General features: G+C 32.3%; 1 protein-coding gene across 4 annotated transcripts in view; it reads right to left on the reverse strand.

Annotated features, from left to right (window-relative positions):
• Positions 1-22,616, reverse strand: part of ADAMTS20 (ADAM metallopeptidase with thrombospondin type 1 motif 20) — a 194,526-nt gene that overhangs the window by 53,485 nt on the left and 118,425 nt on the right. The gene's annotated exons all lie outside the window — the stretch shown is intronic.

Raw genomic sequence — 22,616 nt, forward strand, 5'->3', positions numbered from 1 at the left:
CAAAATATTTAGTGAAAAACAAATTACCTAAAATCTCTGTAAGGATATGTGTAAAACAATGATCGGACTTCGTTTTTCAGCCAGTTGCCATTTTATGAGCAAGGCCAGTGCAGAGGAGAGGAAGGGCTTGGGCTCTGGCATTGAATACCAGCTCTGCCACTTACTATTTGGGTGACTTTAAGCATATTTCATGCTCTGGCCAAGCCTCGGTTTCTTCATTATAAAATAATGATAATGACCCCAATATTAGTGGTTTATTATGAAGATTAACATGAGATAAAGAATATGAGATATCTAATCCAGTCCTTTTACACAGGGTACATCTTTGGTGAATATTAGCTTCCTCTTCTACCATTTTCCTTCATATACTCTGAGGATGTTGACAATTTTCAGCATGATATATGTACCAGCGAAAAGTTAAGCAAAGAAGACACGGATTCCAGATAACTCCTCTCATTCCTCTGAGACAGCTGGTTACATATGGTTTCATTTAGAAACATATACTGAGTTCTGAGAACATTAGATAATATATTATGCATTTTATGTATATTATGAGTTCAAAGACTGACTAATATAGACTAATAGATGCTTAAAATGTTTTAAATTAAAAAAATGAATAGTTTGGGGATAATTTACCTTTATATGTTATCTGCAATACTATATCCCACTTGTGTAGGCAATTAATTTAACTTGGTGTCTTGATTATTAACACATTACCATATCTCAGATGTTCTCTTCCCGTTAACACCTACAGCTTTACATACCACTTAGAACACACTTTAATTCGGTGTGAATCACTAACGGGTCTTGATAAACTGTATTAGATGTACATTCTTTCCTGCTATTTTTTTTTATTCTTTATTTTTGTATTGAAGTGTAGTTGATTTACAACACTGTGTTAGTTTCAGGTGTATAGCACAGCAATTCAGATATAGATATAGATATAGATATAGATAGATATAGATACAGATATAGATATACACACACATATATGTATGTATATATATTTTCTTTTTCAGATTCTTTTCCCTTATAGGATATTATGAAATATTGAGTATAATTCCCTGTGCTATACAGTCCTGTTGGTTATCTATGTTATATATAGTAGCATGTGTACATTAATCGCAACCTCCTAATTTATCCCTCCCCCCACTTCCCCTTTTGGTAACCATAAATTTGTTTTCTATGTCTGTGAGTCTATTTCTTTTTGGAAATAAGTTCACTTGTATCTTTTTTTTTTTTTCAGATTCCACATATAAGCAATATCATATGATATTTGTCTTTGTCTGGCTTACTTCACTTAATATGATAATCTCTAGGTCCATCCATGTTGCTGCAAATGGCATTGTTTCATTCTGAATGTGCCCGATCTCATCTTTCCTACTACTGACCTTCTCTTTCAGATCTACCTTTATGCTCTACTCCTCTTGGCCGCTTATCTAGGGCACTTCCCTGCCTGTTTCTTGACTACATTGTTTATTTTTCAAAGAGTATAACATAGTTTATACTAAAAACATCACATACTATGGAGTACCAGGTGTATATTATCTGGGAGTATACATACATGTTCACACATACAAGAATGTTTTTCTCCTTGGTTGTGTATTATTTTTTCTAACTTTTAAACTGTGACTTTTTGAACAAAGGAGGATTTATTACTTTCCCTGATAGTCCCTTGTAAAAAGTAATCATTATTGTGAATACTCATGATATGAGCCCAGTAGCACTTATGGAAGATGGAAAAATATTTACTATTTTATTCACTCTATGAATATTATTGAGTTTCTGCCGTATACCAAGAGTAGCATATAAATATAGATTCATTAACCATCTTTTACCTTGACTTATCCTCAAAGTGCTTATAATCTAAATGACACTATCTATTAAATGAATAATGCCAGAGTACATCTTAAATAATATTAAATTCAATAAAGATCAGAATAAAAACACTACAAGACAGTAAAAACCATTGAGATAATACAATAAAAATATTATTGAATTAAGAAAATAGTGAAAAATAGTCATTTCTTTATGGGATGTTTGGTGAGCACTCAGGGAGAGGTGATATTTAAACTCAGTCTTGAAGATGTAGGTTTGTTGATGGACAAAGACAGATGGTCTTGTATATTTGTCTGATGTGCCTTACCTAGTGCCCATGTGTCTCTGTTTTGCAAAATTCTCATAGTTCTTTTATCAGTGCCAAGAATCCAAGAATCACGCAGTAAACATGCAGTAAATTGTTGATATTTCTGATAAGAATGACCAATTCATTTACGAAACTAAGTAACACAAGAAGTGACATTAAAGATTCTACTTTAGAATTGAACAATGCATTTCCTCTATAAGCAGCATTTGTGAGTGGAATGTAAACTGGGACATTATAGTTCACTACCAAAGTGAGGACTGTTTCTCACAAAACTGAATAGCCTCTCCTCATCTAACTGGAAGTCACCTTTTATTCTTTCTCTTCTTTGTTATTCTAATCTGTAACCAAGACTAGTGTTAAACATAATTTTAAACATATTGCTTCTTTATTTTTTTCAAGAACTGATTATGAATCTCTGTTGTCTTTAATACAATACGAAACCAAACCTCTTCCCTGCTTTCTTGATCCACCAAATTTCAGTCAACATCCCTTTCCAGCATGATATTCTGTTTCTTTTCAACACGCAACCTTTGCTCTACTTACGTATAACATAATTACTTTCTCTTTAAGGTGACATCTTCACTCACCACAGTGCCTGATTCCTATTATTTCCTTTTACTTCGACTAATCACTTGCCGTGGTGCTTTCTAAATAGTACTTATCCTTAAAGCTCTAAGTCCACCCCATGTCTAAGGTGAACACATATCAATCTTTCACTTCTCTGAACTCTTCTGTCTCTGTTTTTGGCACTTCATCATTTTCTATTTTTGTCACATACTTTATCCAAACTTCTAGAGGTAAAGGACCTTTTAGATCACCCACGTCGCCCACAAAGTGGAAGGTACGATAAATATCAGCTGATTAATTGATGTTGATCCTTGGTGAAAGCAGTTATTTGTTTTTATTAAACTCTAAAATAATTTATTAAAACAGTTTACTTTTCCATGAAATATATTTATTGGATATTAAACTCAAAGTCCTCTAGGAAAGATAGACAAAATGTATAAAATCAAAGAATTGCAAAGTAAATTATGCTTTCGTTACACTTTTAAAGTAGCGCTCTCTTTCCCCAAGATCTGAAAAGGAATAAGTACATTATTTTATCATGTCTGATGAATTCCATGTGGGGATTTAAGTAAAAGAGAACACATTATGCAAAGAATTATGTTTTGGTTGGAATGAAGCAGTCATAGAGTAAATAACTAGTGAAATGTTACCTTCCTTCTCTCAAACCACAATACATTCTGAGTTGTAAAGTTTCCACAAAATAGCTTATTTGGTAGAAAAACCCAAACATGGTCATTGTTTGCTCTGGGACCCCAGTAATTCTTTTCATTTTTGTTTTTCTCTATTTTATATCCCTGATACCATCCTATTCCCTTGAGGTTTTATTAACTGTATAATTTTTTTTTTTTGAACTTTATTTTATTTTTTACACAGCAGGTCCTTATTAATCTGTTTTATACATAGTAGTGTATATATGTCAATCTCAATCTCCCAATTCATCCCACCACCACCACCACCCCACCCCTCTTTCCCCCCTTGGTGTCCATACATTTGTTCGCTATATCTGTGTCTCTATTTCTGCCTTGCAAACTGGTTCATCTGTACCATTTTTTGATTAACTGTATAATTTATTTCCAGCATTCTCATCAAAAATTTTTTTTCTTTAAAATCATCTCTGTCATCCGTAGTTGACAGTCTTACTAACTAACTCTTTCTGAGATTTTTCCATGAATACTAAGGAGCAATAGCTATAGGAAGTGGTGACATTAAATGTAAGTAATCTGAATTGACTATTCTTATAAATTAGGTGAAGACACGTGCCTATTTAAGGAAAACAGGGCATTCAAAGCAAATGTAGAATTTGCAAGCCCTAAAAATAAAACAGTATATCCAGACTTGTGCAGGTTGACTGGCACATTCAGTCTCAAGATGGACAGTTGGAATTAATGAGTCCATTTTCACATGATTAACTTTGGAACAAGTCTATTCTTGTTTTTCAAATGAAGTTGTACATAATTACAGAATGATTACTTCTGATATTGGAAGTGTGGATTATTGCTTTGTGTGCATATTAGAATACTATAGAAGAATGAATGAATTGACAATTTGTGAGAAACTTGTTGTTAATTTAATTCTAGAAACTTAAATTGCAAGACAAAATAAAACAAGGAAATGAAGTTTACCTAGCTCCAGTTTTAGGAAATGGAAAACCGTGGGGTGTGTGTGTGTGTGTATTATACTTTCATAAACTGTAATGGTGATTGGGTCTCTATCCTCTCTGAAAGTAGTGGGAAACACACTGATATTGGGAGAATTAGTATGTACCCTAATTAACAATAAAATAGACCTGAAAATTAACTGTTACACTATACCCTTGTCATGTATAAACTGTCTTTTACTGACAACAAACTGGGTAACTGTATGTAATTTCTTTACTCTCACTCAACCTCTATTTTTCATATGTAATATTAGTAAAAGAATAACTATTTCATATAAATGTCTGGGTAAAGGTAAGGAGAAAGGAATTTTTTAAACGAGAGAAGGGGCCAAACTTAAAAAACTCTAAAGAATTTATAATGCTATAGCAAAATGTAAAAAAAATTACAATTAATAAAGAATAAAAAGAATCCTGCAAAACTTAATGTTAATTATATGAAGGACAATCTTGAAAATGTCTCCCATAATGTAAAAGCCAATGGCAAGATGACATAGAGAGAGAATATTGTTTCCTGGAAAACACTCTGCTTCTTCCCAGCTCACGACATTTGCACATGTCACGTTCTCCAGTCCCAGCACCCTTCTTCCATTTCAATCCCTACATATTTTTCAGTGCTGAGTTTTAAATCTCATTCCCTCTGCAAAGCCTCCTTTGGCTGCTGGAGGATATCAGTCCAGGCTAGATTAGATGTGGCTCTTACAGAGATTTTATACCTCAATACCTGGTTACCTCTTCCCCTCTTATCCCTGCTAGACTATAAATTCTACTGGGAACAGACTTATTGCAGGAAATCATGAAAAGTAGAAAGAACCCCAGAATCGCTTGTTCCTAATTTAATGTGTTATGAACCATTCTTCTTCTCAAAAGAAGAAATAATTCCATTGTACCATGAACCATAGTTCTCCTAAAATAATAACTATTCCACTGGTGTTACCTTAGCTGACTTTAGATGGTATGTTTTAAATTTAATGCTTAAATCACATAGTAATGGTCAGCCTCAATTTTAGCTATAAAGATCCCTTAGCTAGCTCTTTGAAAACCAGAGAAAAAAAGAAAAAAGAAAAAGAAAATAACCTAAAGTTTGGTCTACTGAAAAACAAGTGAAGTCAAAGTTAAGAGTAAACATTAATTATTCATGGGATCTATTTTAATTAAGTTTGACTAGAAAAGTAGCTAGGCAAAAAAAAAGTAGCTGAACTAGAAATTTGGCTAGAAATGTCTATTTCACTTGCCACTGCATAGTGTCATCTATGGATGAAGGAGTATATTTTTGTTTCTATGTTCCTCACGTAAACTTTAGCTAAATAACTCTAAGAATAAGTACTAAAACTAATAGTTGACATTTTATATTAGAAAATTATTATTAGAAACACTTAATATTAGAAAAGAGCTATAACATCAACTATAAGTTCTACATTAAATATTTTTAATGATTATCAAGATAAGCAACCAATCAGTGAAAGCACAGGTTTTACAGAAAAACTTAGCAATTCACATAGATTCTCGGTTTTTCATTTAAAATTTCCTAATTAATTCAATATATAGCCTAAATAATTTCTAGTTCTCTAAATGGACTTCAATCAGTATATTTGGCAATGACCCCATTGTTTAAAGTGAGCAGGGTCAGTTAGTAGTTCAAAGTCAATTAGTCAGAACTAGAAGTATCTTGTAACAATAAAACTACAGCTTCCTTAACATTCCTCTTCATTTGCTGATAAGGAAAATATTTAACATTAAACAAGTATTATCAAAATTTGATAATACTATTGTAAACATTTTATTCTATATTATGGTTTATCACAAACCATTTCAGGGATAGTTAAAAATAATGACATTTAGTTTTTCAGCTATAAGAAATAGCATAATTTGACTTAATTCTAGTTTTCCAATGTTGTTATTATGCAAAAAATGACTAACAAGAAAATACAAAACTGAATAAAAATGAGTTACTATTAATCAATTTCACTTTGCTTTTCAGAATCTTTGGAATTTTCTGGTTGTTTTTCGAAACATAATCGTTAAGTCATCAAACAATCTAATGAAGAAACGAATTTTTACTTTATTTCTAGATGTCACATTATCTCTGTTTCCTGACAGCAAGGTCCACAGTCATCTGTTGAAAATGTAAAAGCTCACAACTGGATGGCTGGGAGTCATGTCTATCCTATTGCTTACTGTATGACAGGTATTAGCTAAGACAACCAAGGAAAACTTGCTACCAAGTGACAAAGGGGTTCACACAGTCTTTTTGTTTTAGGAGAGCTAAACTCATAGAAATGCAATCATTACACATTATAAATTTAAGTCCAAATATACCTTCTCACTACAAACCAGAAATGCTTTCCATCAAGACAGGTGCAACTGAATAAGAAGCATAAATTTACAATGAATAAAATGGAGAGGTTTTGATTTAAACACAAATGTATCATAGTAGCTAAAACATAATCAGGTATTTTAAGTGTCTCTGTGGAAATAATTTGAGAGGATTAGTTGTGGTTTTCTTTGTCTTTATGGCAATTCCAAAGGTATCAATGAATTTCTCACTATAGGAACATGTATTACTTATCTTTGTTTTGAACTTTTCAAAACTAAACAATTGTATGCTTCTATAGTAAAGTGAAATTTTAAATTTTTCAAGGAAAATTTTTGATCATAGCTATTTTGCCAGAGAATTCTTTTAAACGATGTTTTGGTGATTATGTTAAATGTCTTTACAACACTCTTATGAAACAAAAAAAATGTCTATTAAATGACATATTACAAAGGGAAATGATAGAGTTTCAGGCCAAAACAGTCCAGAAATTAGATATTCTATGGAATAAAACACTATTGTGTGTATGCATCCATGGATATATATGTTTCATTTTTTCTTTCTGATTTTTAAGAAGCCTATTATAACATTCTTTAAATAAAATAAAGAGGCTAATCAAACAAACAGGCCACATCTAAACCCCAGGAACAGCATGGATTTTTAAATTTCAGGAAGACAACAATAACTTTCTAAGAGAAAAGCCCCACTATAGAAAAATCTTAGCTATGAGTTTTATACAACTATTAATACTTTGTAATTAAGGGCATTCCTTACAATGGTGGAATACTATTTTAAATTCAGCTCCAAAATTATTAGAGAGGTAAAACATTAAAGTAGTTAGAGCAAAACAACCAGAGTATAGTAGAGTAGGGTATCTCTCTGTTTAAAGAGAAGCAAACAAATGAAAAAAATATGCATATTAAGAGTAGAGTGTCAATTCTGTAAATATAGTACTGCTACTGTTCCTTTAATTCAATGCATATGTGCAGTAAGGAGTAAGATACTAAATCTTATCAACAGGGACCCCATTCATAGTATTTCCTGAAAGATTATACTTAGAGTTTTAAAGTTTAATGGAGTTTGAATATTTCCTTTTTAACCTGTTACAAATACCCTTTGACTATGCAGCTTTAATAATCCAAGACAGCATTTGGTTTTTAAAATATGTACTACTGAAATATTTCATTCAGTTGCATTGTATCTGATTATATTTAAAATCTGCAAATTTAGACATTTAAAATTTTTCATGTCAGATTCATTCGCAAAGATGTTTGAGTCTCAACTTAAAGGACAAAGAAATATATGCTTAATAACAAACATATCCAGTAAACTTTCACTACATTTATATTATTGTAAAAATTATAATATTTTAATTTCTATTTCATGTTCTAAAATTTTTTGGGGGGTATATATGTATATATTTACATACACACACAAAATGGATTTACAGTTCTAAGCTAATCAATGCAACACAATTATCTCATGTATAATTTATCTGGCTAATTCAATTGCAAGTAATATTTAAAGATAATTTACTATAATATAATTATGGCTATGGAAAAATTTTGTGATTATTTTCACTTTCAAATATAAAACCTGAAGCAAAATTGCAATAACTCATGCAAGTACTTTATACAGAAAATTTCACTTATCATATACTGTTTTCCACACATCAATATTAGGAAATTGGGATAAAAATTACCCCAGTATATGATAACTAAAATACTCAATTATTGGATTCATTTTCTTCAATAATAAGATTTGATAAACGATCCTTATAAACCTGCAAACATGAGTTACTGAACTCAGGTTTATTTTGCTAGAAGCAACAGTAAATGTAATTCTAATTCAAAATGTAAGCATTATTTGTAGTAAATAAAATTACTCAGGAAAAACTGGCATTAGTTTAAAGCTTGTAGATTATTCTTTTAACTTTCTGTCTAATAGTATAGTGTGTGTGCATTACAAAGGAGTAATGAACATTTCAGACTCCTCTGTAAAATCTCACCTAAAGAGTTCCTGTTCAGAGATTTTATTGACTCACTAACACAAATCTTAACAATTACATGGTATCAGGAAAAAAATTGTTACTGTCAATATAAGAATAATATAATTCTTGTCTAATTTTAACAATTCTTTAGGGGCCATTATTGTGCATTTACTTTTTCTTGATGCCTTTATACAAATCACAACAACTGGGACGTTACTTTTGTTAGATGGTATGGCACGTTCCGTGATAAAAACCCACATTTTAACCCCTGGGAGCTGCATTCAGAACCATGAGCATCTGCTTTCCTGGATGGAACAAAGCAGAAAACTATTCAGTGTGGGTAGACCATAAAAAGGTAAAGAGATCAGAAAAATAACTAAAGCATACCTTTAAAAAAATAGATTGACTTTCAAGGCATTACTTACTATGGTAACATTTACAAAATTCTTAAAATCAAGTGCCAGCAGAATAGCAGGATTTACCATTTCAAGTTTCTACAAATGTTTTCATGCTAGCTGTGGGAGTTAACAGAAGTAAAGCCAAGAAGTTTGCTTTCAAGTAGGGTTATAAAGATCTGAAAAGGAATATGCACAGAGAACTCTCAGATGAGAAATAAAAAATGAGCTCTATGAAGGCTTTGATAAGGGAAAAGTCAGAGTTGAAATTAAAGGAGCGATACCCACTGCACCTATTTATGTCTATTTATCATATGCAATAAAAGTTGTGAGGCAAAAATGTTTTCAGGATTAATCTTTCAGTGAACTTAAGCTAATTTTAAAATTATATTAATCAGATAAAGATTACTTATGTTAAAATTTAAAGCAGGGTTTTATAGTTTTTACTACTGGGGAGTGGAAGATAGAATAATAAAAGGGGCTTGGGATTTGGAATCAGAGACCTACACTTGAACCTCAATTGTCAGCAGTTGAACAGCCTTGGGCTAGATGCTTAACCCTCCTGGTCTTCAGTTTTCTCATCATAAAGTGGCAATGATAACACCTACACCTCAGGGTAGTTGTGAGATTAAAGGTGATAATGGATGAATGAACTTAAACCAGTGCTTGACACAATACTCTAAAGTCATATTAAACCTCCATTCCCCTGTCTTTTTCTTCCTTTCCCAAATCCTCAGTAAATAAAAAAGAAAGGTAGTGAAAATACAATCCATGGTGTGGGTTTCTCTATTAAACACTAGAATGGAACAGGGGCATGGTTCAACACTCATACATTTGTAGCTCATTTGTGGTGAGAGAAGGAGGGTAACCACCTCAAGGGAATTCAGGTAAGACCCTATCTTGTTCCCCCTGTAAAAAAAATTCTGTTTACCAAGATGCTGAAAAACACATCAGACATACTTCAAGTTATTTCAGAGTGGAGAGAAGGAAGAAAAAGTAGAATAGGAGGTGAATAGACATATGGTCAAAAAAAAACCAACAACAAAAACCTAACCAGTTTCAGTTAAAAATGATGGAGTGACCATATGTGTTCATTTCCCCCTCCATCCTTGATTTTTATTTCAACCCACAAAGTCAAAGCAAATAAAACAGACTGGAAGATGCAAAGAAGAGAAAAGACCAATGTGAAGCAAGACAACCTTGTACCTACAAGACCTCTGAGCCACTTAGCCCCTGGATGCAACAAGAAGGGCTACGGCTCCTCAACTCCTCTTTAGGCAGATGAGGGGGTTTATCCTTTGGAGAAATTAAATTGCAGGAGTTCCAGAGTTGGGGATGCTGGAGGAAGAATAAGGGAATTCTACACATTGAACTCTTGACCTTTAGTCTCTCTGCCCAGAGTACTCTTGCTCACTGGCAGGGCGTTCAAGGGTCCTTCTCTGAGAAACAGGGTCTCCAAGAGAAAAGACCTTAAACTATTGACTTACAGGGAATATCATCAGCCACCAGACGCTATCCAAATGCAGTTTCATATCAATTCTCTAGTGCCTTACTCTTAAATATGAATGAGCTGCAGAAAATTACCGACTTTTGAAAAAAAAGACTTCCATAGGAAAACCAGAAAACCATTCCCACCCTTACCCAAAGAAAGGGTCCAAAGGATAAGGAGAACATCAAGAGAGAATCTCCCCTCAAAAAACAGTAATGAATATGAGAGAGAGAGAGAGACTAGATGTTGTATGGACAAAAGAAGAACAGACTACTATGACCCCAAGGCAATTAGAATGCAAGAAAAGGCTTTGGATAATTAAATATGTATTAACATAAATAATTCAAAAGATGGTTTATACACTGACAAAGTTTCCCATCAAGTAAAACCAAATGACAGAGACAGAACATAAGAGAATAAAAACAAGAGAATTAGAGGATCAGTTCAAGAATTCTAATATTGAACTAGAAAGAGTTCAAGAAAGAACAATGAAAATAGTTGCATAGATATTATCCAAGAAATAATAAAATTGACTTTCTCAGCACAAGTCTCCTTAATGAAAGGGCCTACAGAATGCCTAACAAACTGAATTTTAAACACACACAAACACTAAGTCACTTTATCATGCAGTATCAGAACAACAGGGACAAGGATACCAAAAGCGTCAGTGGCACAGACATGGAGACAAAGACACCTACAACAAATCAGGATTCAGAATCACCAGACATCTCAGAATGCTAGAGGATAAGGTAATCCCTTAAAAATTCTGAGGGAAATTATTTTCAAGCCAGAATTCTAAAACCAGCCAAATTATCAATGAAATATGAGGACTGACCAAAGACATTTTCAGATTTGCACAAAAGGAAAAATGTATCTCCCATTTTTCATCTTTCCAGAAGATACAGGGAAAAGTGTTTTCATATGCAAGAGTAAATTTAAAAAAAAAAAACATGTGATGCAAGAAAAAGTCATCAAAATCGAAATTGAGTGAAAAGACTTCACAGGATTAGAGAATGGTCAGCAAGGTTGTTTGTCCTGGCCAGATCAGAGGAGGACGAATGGGGGTCAGGGTGCTCTGGGAGGAGTCTAGGAAAGAGAAATATCTGAGCATTTAGAAAAAAACATTCATAGAGATTTTATATACCTGTTCAAGCACTTGAGAGAAAAAATAATAATTGGAACATTCAAAGAAAAACTAAGCAAATTTTTAAAGGAAGCAATTATTAACTCTAGGAAAATCAAAGAGTTGTGCAAGAAAGGAGTAGTGCTTAGGGACTTCCCTGGTGGCACAGTGGTTAAGAATCCGCCTGCCAATGCAGGGGACACAAGTTCGAGCCCTGGTCCAGAAAGATCCCACATGCTGCAAAGCAACTAAGCCCCGTGCGCAACAACTACTGAGCCCGCGCGCCTAAAGCCTGTGCTCTGCAGCAAGAGAAGCCACCGCAAGGAGAAGCCCACGCACCACAATGAAGAGTAGCCCCCGTTCACTGCAACTAGAGAAAGCCCGCGCGCAACAACGAAGACCCAACGCAGGCAAAAAATAAATTAATTAATTAATTTTTAAAAAAGGAGCAGTGCTTCAAAGTACACTACTTGGCTTCACACTGACGTAAGGAACACTAACTGTTGACTGAATCAAGATTTATTTTGAAGATAGGATTGTAGAATTAGCGGTCCATTTAGGAATTAAATAGTCAACCTCTATAAAAGGAAGTCAATAGGTAATTTTTTTTTTTTTTTTTTTTGATGCATCAAGAAATAGCAGAGTAAGCCTGTTTGGAAATAAGGAAGTACATATCAGAAGACATAGATAAAAGGATTTAAAGATTAATTCTGGGTTAGGAAAGACTGCAACAGGAGATAGCTTTTTTTCTTTATCAGCATTTTAGCACCACTTATTTTTTTAACTATGTACATGTGTTACATTAATAAGACTATATTCAAAACTGTAATCGATGATATTTAGTTCATTAATGGAGATCAATGCCAAAATGGGTGAGCTCTCTCTAGAGGTATGTGCTTGAGCTCTGGATCCACCTGGATATGGAGGAGACTATTAATTACTTTATGAAGACATGAAATGCACGCTTCCCAATTTACTTGTGACATAAAGTTGGAAGGATTTATTTAAAAGTCAAATATGAGAATTTAAATAAAAACTATATGAATGCAAACTATTAGAGAATAAAATAGACTTTCTATACTTTTACTTAAAAATATCTACTGCTAAGGAAAAATAAAATGATTAATAACAGTATCATATACTATACATATTAGGCTTATACTGATGTAAGATCAGTATAAAAAAACTAGGTGACCACTAGGAACTGAAATTTGATGCAATATTGATTATATTGGGCTCAGTGTTCATATCAAGGGTGGCAATATTCTTTTTACAGTTAGACCATTTTTGCTAATGAATGAAATTCTAGATGTTAGATTTTGAGAGAGAAGTAAAAAACGACGATTGCGATGATTAAAGAGTTGAACAAATATATTTAACCAGGAAAACAGAAAAATAGCTGCCTTCAAGTATTTGCCCTGTAGAGGAGGAATTTGATGTATTCCTACTTCAGGGTGCAGAATGAGAGTTACAGAGGAATATTCCATATATATCAATTTTACCTCAAACTACAGAAGAGCAATCATATAATTTTCCTAAAAAGAAGTGGATTATGTTGTGTTATGTATGGTCTCCAACTTTAGAAAGGTTCATCAACATAGAAACTGTGCATAATTCAGATGAGAAACTTAGTAAATACTGTATGCTTTGTGTAGAAGGATAGGAAAGAGGAAATTGAAAGTCTCCCAATTTTAAAGGTATAATACCAAAAACTGTAAGAAAACAGTATTTTTAAAACATTTCAAGAATCACAATAATTTAACTTTTTAGATATATATTTATGGGTTTATTTTTAAAGTTGTATTATTTACTCAAACGAGAAAATGCAAATTTCTGCACACCTGAGTTATGGGACATCCGTTGGTAGGAGAATATGCCATCCTTTGCTTCTTAAGAAATTTCAAATAAATCTTATAGTTTTATATTGCCTCATTTACTATGACATAGCTATCTGAATGAAATCATGAAGTTATTCCCAGACTTTTAAATTTTAGTTTCTGATAAAATAGTTTTCAAAAAAAGAATCTGCTTTTTATTATCATAGCCACAAGCTAAAATCTTTCCAACTAATTTCTCTTTTAAAAACTTCTCTAGAGTTTTCCTAAGCATTAAAATATATATACATGGAAACATTTTCCCAGTCGATAAGGAAGTGAGTTTTATTTACAAGTTTTCTCCATATTTTGACTTAAAAATAACTGTAAAAAATCCTCATAGTTTGAGAGTGACACAGGCATAAAAACTTGAAGACAATGTTTAATTTCATAAAATACAAAAAATGTCTCCAAAGCTCTCCTCAATATAAACCATAATCTTAAATGGCCTATTTAATTATATCTAAATAAATACCATATCCTTGTTAACATAATAGAAATTTGGATATTAGGATGATTTTCATGTATAAATTTTTCATCAACGAAAATAACTAGACTTTCTACCAAAATATGCCCACGCATTAAAGATGCTGAAATAAAAAATAAATGGGAATTCTAAACTTAATAAGGCCAGAAACCACATCTATAAATGTTTACTGAATAAATGAATGAATAAATGCTATGTAGAAAAAAAATGAGCAAATACATACAAACAAACATCACTTAAATACGCAGTTTATGTTATCTGAATGAGGTAGAGTTGAATGGCCTTTAATTCTACAAAAATTACACAGAAAAGAAAGCTTCACGTAATTTAGATCTCTTTCTCCAAGACTTTTGTTGTTGTTTTACTGATTCTATGGGGTGCCTTGTGGATCAGCAGAGATGAGAAGTGTCTCCTGGTTTCATCTAAAATTAAGATCTTGCCAATTTTAGCAACGAAATGCTGACTTGGAGACTGGAGCCCATATGAGCTCCTACTGTTCTTTTGAGCCTGGATGCTAAAGAAATGTCCACTGATGTGAGAGGAGCCAGGCCTGATTATCTTCCCTATTCCTAGATCTGAAAATGTTCCTAAGGCCCATGAATAAACAGTAAAAAAGCTTCCCTCAGATGGAAGGATGCAAACTCTGGTGGTAGAACATGGAGTCATTTTTTTATTAGTGTGGCAGTAAAAAGTTCCCTTTATTCTTTCATATAGAATAATATTCTTTTATCTTTTTCTTTTATTTTTTCTTTTATTTCTTTTTATATAAAGAATATTTTCTCACAGAGCACACATCACCATTTACACGGTACAATTTGCACATTTTAATTCTCACACTGTATTTAATGATATCCCAGAGTGATTAATCTTTAATCACACAAAATGCTTTCTGGTTCTACTTATTGAATATTATTATATTTGCATTTGTTTATGATGGGTACAGTCTACTATAAGAAAAAAAAAACTTTTGTGAATATGTTTATACCCTGAAAAAATTACAGGCTAGAAATAAAAATGGCTCTACTTTGGGCAAGCCTTTTTCTGACAATTTTAATAATTTCACCAAAGTTCTTCCCCAGAAGTCTGACTGCTTGCCACAGTATTTTCAATTCTGTTTTTATTTATATTTTGGAACTAGGTTAGAGTCATATTTCCTGCTATTAATAAATATCACATTAAAAGAAATGTTTGTCTCAAAAATTATGATAGTCATCTCTTTAAACGTATTAACTTGTTGTTGCTTTAGTCTTTTTTTATCCAGCTGTAATATGTAACATCTTCTATCTCCTGATACCTTCGTGCTTTTATCCTCCACACCTAGTACTATGCAACCATCGTTAACACACACTAACTGCTACGTAAATATCTACTGAATGAATAACTTAAGAGAAATCCATGAAGCCCATCCATAAATTGGATTTAAGAGAAATCCAATTTATAAGATTATAAATTTTAAAGTCTGATAATATCAAGTGTTGAGAAGGATGTGGAGCAACTGTAATTCCCATACAACCCTTCAGAAAACTGTCTGTCAGTATTTACTAAACCAGAACCTAAGTATTAACCAAGATTCAACTCCTGTCTACCTACCCAACAGATGTGCATATACATGTTCACCAAAAACATGTGTGAGAGATGTTCATAACAGCATTAGTTGTAAATCCCAAATTAAAAACAACTCCAATTGCTTGTCAACTGGAGAATATTCATATAAATTCATTAATTTATTCACACAACAAATTTATTCATACAATACTAGAATGTAATAAGAAACTACAATTACGTGCAACATGAATGAATCACACAAATGTAATATTGTGACTCTCACAAACAAATTCTCTAAGTTCCATTTATATAAAGTCCAAAGACGACAGGCAGACTTATCAGTGATATTTGATGTCAGAATAGGGGTAGCTTTGGGGGGTATAGTGATTGCAAGGGGTATGTGGGGAAATTTCTGGGGTGCTGTTCTTGGTCTGGGTGCTGGCTACTCAGGTGTGTTCACTAAAATTCACTGAATTGTACCTTTATGATTGAAAGTATTGCTGAATGTCACATTTCCTAAAAGTTTGAAGAAGAAGCCAAACTCTAGTCTGAATTGACTTCTTTCTTACATTATTTTTGCTTCAGTAGATCTTGTTTCAGATTGTTCAATGTGTTATACTTATCTACTGCATTTGGATTTTTAGCTTTTTGAGGAAAGAGAATTAGTACTTATTATTGGATAAGTGATAATAAAAAGCAAAATACATTGAGTCTTTAAGTAACAGGCCCTATGCTAATCACTTTACCCATTGTCCATTTAATACTAAAAAGTGTCCTCTTTTGGCAGGCACTATTATTATATTCTATGAAACAAAATCTTCGAAATGTTCAGTAACTTTCCAAAAGTCACTCAGTTAAATAATAGCAGTTTTAACTCAAACATAGGCATTCTAACACCACAACTCTTAATCACAAGATCTAGAATAGACTTACTATTGAAAGTTTCAGTAGGCTTAGGAATAATGATATTGCTTCAAACTCTTTTGGTAAATGAAAATTTACATTTCTCTTGGTGAAGTCAAGATTATCTTCTTTTACGTGAAACTAATACAAAGCCAAGTTATACACCATCAAACGGGCCGCTCAATGTGCAGTTTGCAATCATAGTAAATTCTTGACTCATTGCCCAAACTTTTTACTCTCTTCAAGCCCAAACTTCTCTCAAAATTATCCAACATGACTTTTCTCAACTTTATTATCTTGACAATACAGTACTTCACAAGATGTTCTCTTACACATCTTTTCCTCCCATTTGCAAAAAATAGTCCCATGAATCTCTCCTCTACCAGCTTCTTCTACTCCACTACAATTTGAGTGTTGTGAGTAATCCATAAATACGTGATGAGTAACTGAACGGTCCCTAAATCATCACTCTAAATTTTTAGAAGAGTCCCCTCTTAGACTTCTCATCTCCAGTCTCTCATATTTTCAATGTGTTTATACTTTATGATGAGAATTGCCTATTAATCTTCCTAAAACACTGCTGTGTTCCCACTCCAAAAATTTCAATGTTTTTTAATAAACTTAAAGAAATTTTCCATTTTTAAATTCTCTTAAGCATGATACTTACTGGTCCTCCTTGCTATGGCCCAATTCATATTTCATCTTTCTAACTTTATTCTTGCCCCTTGTCTCTCACAAACCAACCTACACTAGTCAAATAACTACTTTTTCTGGCCTCTGGTTTTGCTCAGGGTGGTCTCCAACCTGGTTCCTCCTTCCCCACTCAAATCTTAGCTACCCATCAAGGCTTATGCCTTCTTCATAAAGCCTTACGTTCCTCCAACTGGATGCACATTTTCTGACTTTCCATGACATCCATTTCTGCCTTGTTATTTGTGTATATATTTATTTTTCCCTGGATTGTGAGTCCTTTGAGTACAGTATGTCATTCTTATTCATCTTTAGCTTTCTTAGCCCAGTGCCTGTTACAGATGGGCTCTTCATAATCTTGAATGGATTGATGGGGATTAATTTTTGGCAGCTCAGTGGCCACCATTCCCTTCATAGTTACCTCCAAAGTCTCTGAGTTTCCCTGGGTCACAACTGCAAAATGCCAAAAGTTCAGGGAGATTGAAAATAGCTCAGAGCTGTCTTAGAGGATCACCTTAGAGCTCAGTTACAACTGACAGAGAAGAATTTGTTATGTGATCTGCCAAAAGCTTTGTAATATATCATTTAACTTTCACAAATATATGAATGTCATATGATGTATATTATATGATACCAGGGTTTTAGTACAAAGGTCATATCACAATAGGACATGATAGAGTACCTTCCTAGATATAGCCTACTAGATTTAGGTACATTGGTGAGTTTAAGTTTACCCAATCATGTGGGTAGGGGAGTACAACCAGGAAGCAGATGATGGTGTCTATGAAAACAAATTACATAATTCCAATCTTTACTGTGTAACATACAAGGTTTTAGAGATGTTACTGAACCTTTAAGTCTCAAGTATATCTCAGAGGCAAGGTGATTCAATGGAGTACCAAAAACATTTTTTTAATAGTCTCTGTTCACATTTGTTTTAATCTAAAGTAAGAAAATAAGCTTTACTATATGGGGTTATATGTCAGCCTGATATGTAATGCATATAATACATTAGGTATCCTGGCAGGGAGATCATCACTTGCCATTCACTTTCAGTGTGCCCACCACACTTCACACACACCCACTTAGGAAGATGAACAGATTATAGTACATGTATAAACTCATACTCTAATCAGATGAGTGCCATGACACACTGCTCCTGTTGGTTTTTCAGTTTTAAGCCACAGAGTTTTGCAGATCGTGTTCAAATTACCAAATGGGATTGTGAAGATGAATTACTAATTTTTCTATTATGAAAAGAGGCTTGTTCCAAATTTGCTGATTTTTTCTATGATAAGGATTAAAGTGTTATACCTGTCACTTAAACAAATAGACTTATAATCTCTCCTTTAAGATAAAGGAGACATTTAAGATTGAATGAGAAAGCAACTGCTTTTGGAAAATCCTTCTAAGGAGAGAACATTTTGAAATGTTTGGAGGTGTTTCTAGTGTTACGGGACTTTGTTACCCTAAGTATGCCAACGATAAAAATTCTCCAGTGTATTTTTAAAACTTTGGAGCAAGATTTTCTAATAAGTTTAACTTGCTTCCAAATCTTTCAAAGTTTCACTGTTTTAACAGTATTTGTTAAAATATAAAGATATAACCCCTTCCAGTACTTTTCAAGAGGCAAATGACAGAATGGAAAATGGAAATTTGTCAATTTTCAATAAAAATTTTTAAAATAACTGGTATGATCCAATGATTTAAAATCAATGACTAGCTTATAACAGGAACATCCAGTGATAAACTTTGCTATATGGAGGTATGCATTTAGCAAAGTAATTTTTTCAGCTATGGAAGCTACTGAAATCACATATTGGAATAAACCAGACTTCTGAATTGCTCTAACAGTACTGAAACAAGATTTTCAAACTAATGAAACATTCTCCCACTTTTTAAAAATGAGATGAGTACAATAATAGTTCACTGAGAGAAAAATTTTATTATCCATAAAATTAAAAATATATTTAATATTAAATATTCATCTTATCCTTTTAAATGTATATGTTCTATAAATCACATTTATATATTAGTTTATGTTTGCAATGTATAGATATATAATAATATATAAGGGTATGTGATCAAAATATTTTACTGAGAAATGCACGTATGATTAAAAATTAGAAATTAATTGTCTAGAAAATGTCAAATAGACTCTGTAAAGTGTTAATGTTTGATTCTGTTGTAATTATATAGGAACTAAATTCTGATTCTCAGTCTACCGCAAGTTGACACAAAATTATAACGAAAAATTAGGGATCTAATAAATGCACTAATATTAACAATGCCTATATATCTCATACAGCACATAGATATTGTAGAATACTGAGACTGTTCTTCTAAAACATCTAAAAATCTATTTCCAGAAATTCTTAAACATTCTGAAGCATTATGCCTGGGAAAATAGAATTACAATGGAAACATGACCATCCATTTTCTTCATATAAAGAAAAATATAGCATTATCACCATTTCACGTTGACATGTTTTTTAGAGTTATTTTAAACTCTACATTCTAACTTCACTCAACCAAACACACTTACAAGTATCTTTTTTTACATTCTCATCATTAGATTATCTCCTTAAATTTTTCCTAAGAAGTCACACATTTCAAACCTGCAAGGTCCATTTGTATCTCCAAAATTATTTTCAAAGCATCATATCTAGGGCAAACTATAAATCAGTCTATATTCTCCCTTTCGGTGATTCATGAAATCTATGCACACACACAGACAAAAGAAAAAGATGCTGCGATTAGGCAAAAACTAACCTATTCTTCTAGCACAGAGACTTGGACGCCACTCATCTCTAGCCAGGTTATAATGGAATACCTCCTGCTAGTTAAGGCTTTCTAGAAGGATCTACTGGAATAATTACTATGTTGTCAAATACAATCCTTATTACCAATTCTTGGATAATTATAATCTATTGAGCCCCCAATATTATGAGCCTTCAATATTATAAATCACAAAGTTGTTACTGAAATAAGATAGGAATCCCATTCTACTTCTGATCATCTGTTTATCTGGTACATTCAGCATTAAACTGCAAACTCCTTGTACACAGGGATTGTGCCTGATTTACCTCTAGTGACTAACACAATGCCGAACATGTAGGGGATGCTCATAATTTGGGGGAGAGTTGATGAATGTACCATAGAATGATATGGCAATATAATAAATGGAAACATTATTTCAACAGATTTCTATGATAAATTGGAAATAAAATAGATTTCCAGTCTGTTGCTATACTTGCGTGTGTCTTTTCCAAATTTACGAAAATAACCGATTACTATAAATTGTTTTACTGAGCACTCCACTTCACAAAGAATTGACAGTTTCTTGAAACCATTTCCCCACACATTACCTTGTTCCCCTGGCTGATTCTGGTCTTAGGAGCACTGGAGCCAGTAACAAGTTCCTTCCTGAGTACATTCCACCTTGAGTGGGAGCTACAGTTTAAGAGGCTGCCCGACCCCTCTGCTTAGTCCCTCAGTGTTCTTTTGTTACACAAAACTGTTAAATTGACAAACTGCAGATTTACTAGGTGTGTACGGCTACCCCATGCTCATTTCTGAAAGTGCCTCTATTTGTCACATTCCATTGTATCATATTAGAAATTTAGTGCTCTCTCTCCATATATATACACATATATACATTTTTTAACACAATGCTACAGGAGGGTATTATTTTAAAAAGAGACACTTGGGGAAAAGGACTAGCATCAAGAGGGTTCAAGTATCAAGCTTTCCTTTTTTAAAAATAATTTTCTCATTTTTAGAGGAAAAAACAATCTTGAATGGGAAAAATACTCTCTTTACCTCTGTGTGATCATTATTAACCCCGGAACACAATGGAATACACATTATTTTCTTACCAAACATGAATTCATTTTATGTAGGGAATAAAAAAATATTCATTTTATGTTGGAATATTCTAGGAAAATAAGTCACTTAAATGAGGTTTAGGGGGAAATAAAGATAAGTTAATACAAATTTATTTAAAGAGCATTTGCTAGAATAGTTTATGTTACATGTAGTGTCCCTTACAATATAAAGGAAAAATAAAACTTTTACTCATCTTTTAAAGACTGCCCTGGGTATGAGCACATTTATTGTTAACTTACTAAATAAATTTGCTTACATCACAAATTTTTATTCATTATTTATAATATATGAAAAGAATATTAAAATTTCTAGTATTTAAAAATGGATAGCCAACAATAAATCTTATTTTTAAATACCAATGTTAGTTTCTAATAGGATTATCTGAAAAATAGCAGTAGCTTATACATATACTCAGTAAAGTTATGAAAACATATACTATTCAACAATTAAACGTTTAATAAGAAAAATTAACAATTTGTTATTTAAGAAAAATACATCAAAAGAAAAGAGGCATTCATTACAATACAGGATCTGTTCAGTGACTTAAAACATTTTAGGTATTGATCCAAGGAATAAAAATATAACATACATGTGAATTATGCAAAGCACAAAGCCACAACACATCATTAATAAGCAAGGGTTAAAATACAATCATTTCACATTGACTCAGCACAAAAATGCAGTCATTAAATTAACAGACATACGTTAAGATTTATTTATTCCTTTCTTTAATCATGCTTATAAATTATTACAACACAAGGTTTCCAACATGGAGAAAATTTAAATGTATATTTACAACTTTTTTCCTAGTTACATTTTAATGATTTAGCACTTGGTATTTTAATTTTGCTTTAAAATGAAAAGTGTTTAAGATTTCATGTCATTCATATATGTGTGTGTGTATATATATATATATATATATATATATATATATATATATATACACACACATGTATATATATACATACACACACATTTCTTAATTTTCTAACCTAGTAAATAGGACCTGAAATTAAAGTTATACATGAAAGAATATCAACCTGATATGTTAATTAGAGGTATTCTGAAATTTGGCTAATATGTAACAACACTGAAAGAGGTAAAGGGTTATATCTGGTTTTAACAACAAAACTTCAGATCCCTTAAACCCTTTTAATATAAAAGGCTAATTTAAGGAATAAAATTCTTCATATAATAAGAAATCCAGGCACTCTAATGATATATATTTACTTTATACCTATAAAAAGTTAATAAATAAAGTTTATAAAAATTCTGATATATACATCTACTGTGATTTTTAAATTTTTATCTTCAATTTATCAAAAAAATTATAGTTCTTTCCTAGTGCAAAGACTGAATTAGTCAATGAACTCCTTTGTGGAACAGACACGTATTAAACAATTGAAGACTTTTATATTTCTGTCTTACTATTTTATAATTTGTGGTTATTATTTTCTTGGTCATTTGTTTTTTGTGAGGTTGAAAAAAGTTACCTCTACACAGGGTCTTTAATGAACATTCAGGTTTTTCACTCATGACATCATTTACATA

Source organism: Eschrichtius robustus, chromosome 13 (assembly GCF_028021215.1).
Source record: "Eschrichtius robustus isolate mEscRob2 chromosome 13, mEscRob2.pri, whole genome shotgun sequence".
Lineage (NCBI taxonomy): Eukaryota > Metazoa > Chordata > Mammalia > Artiodactyla > Eschrichtiidae > Eschrichtius > Eschrichtius robustus.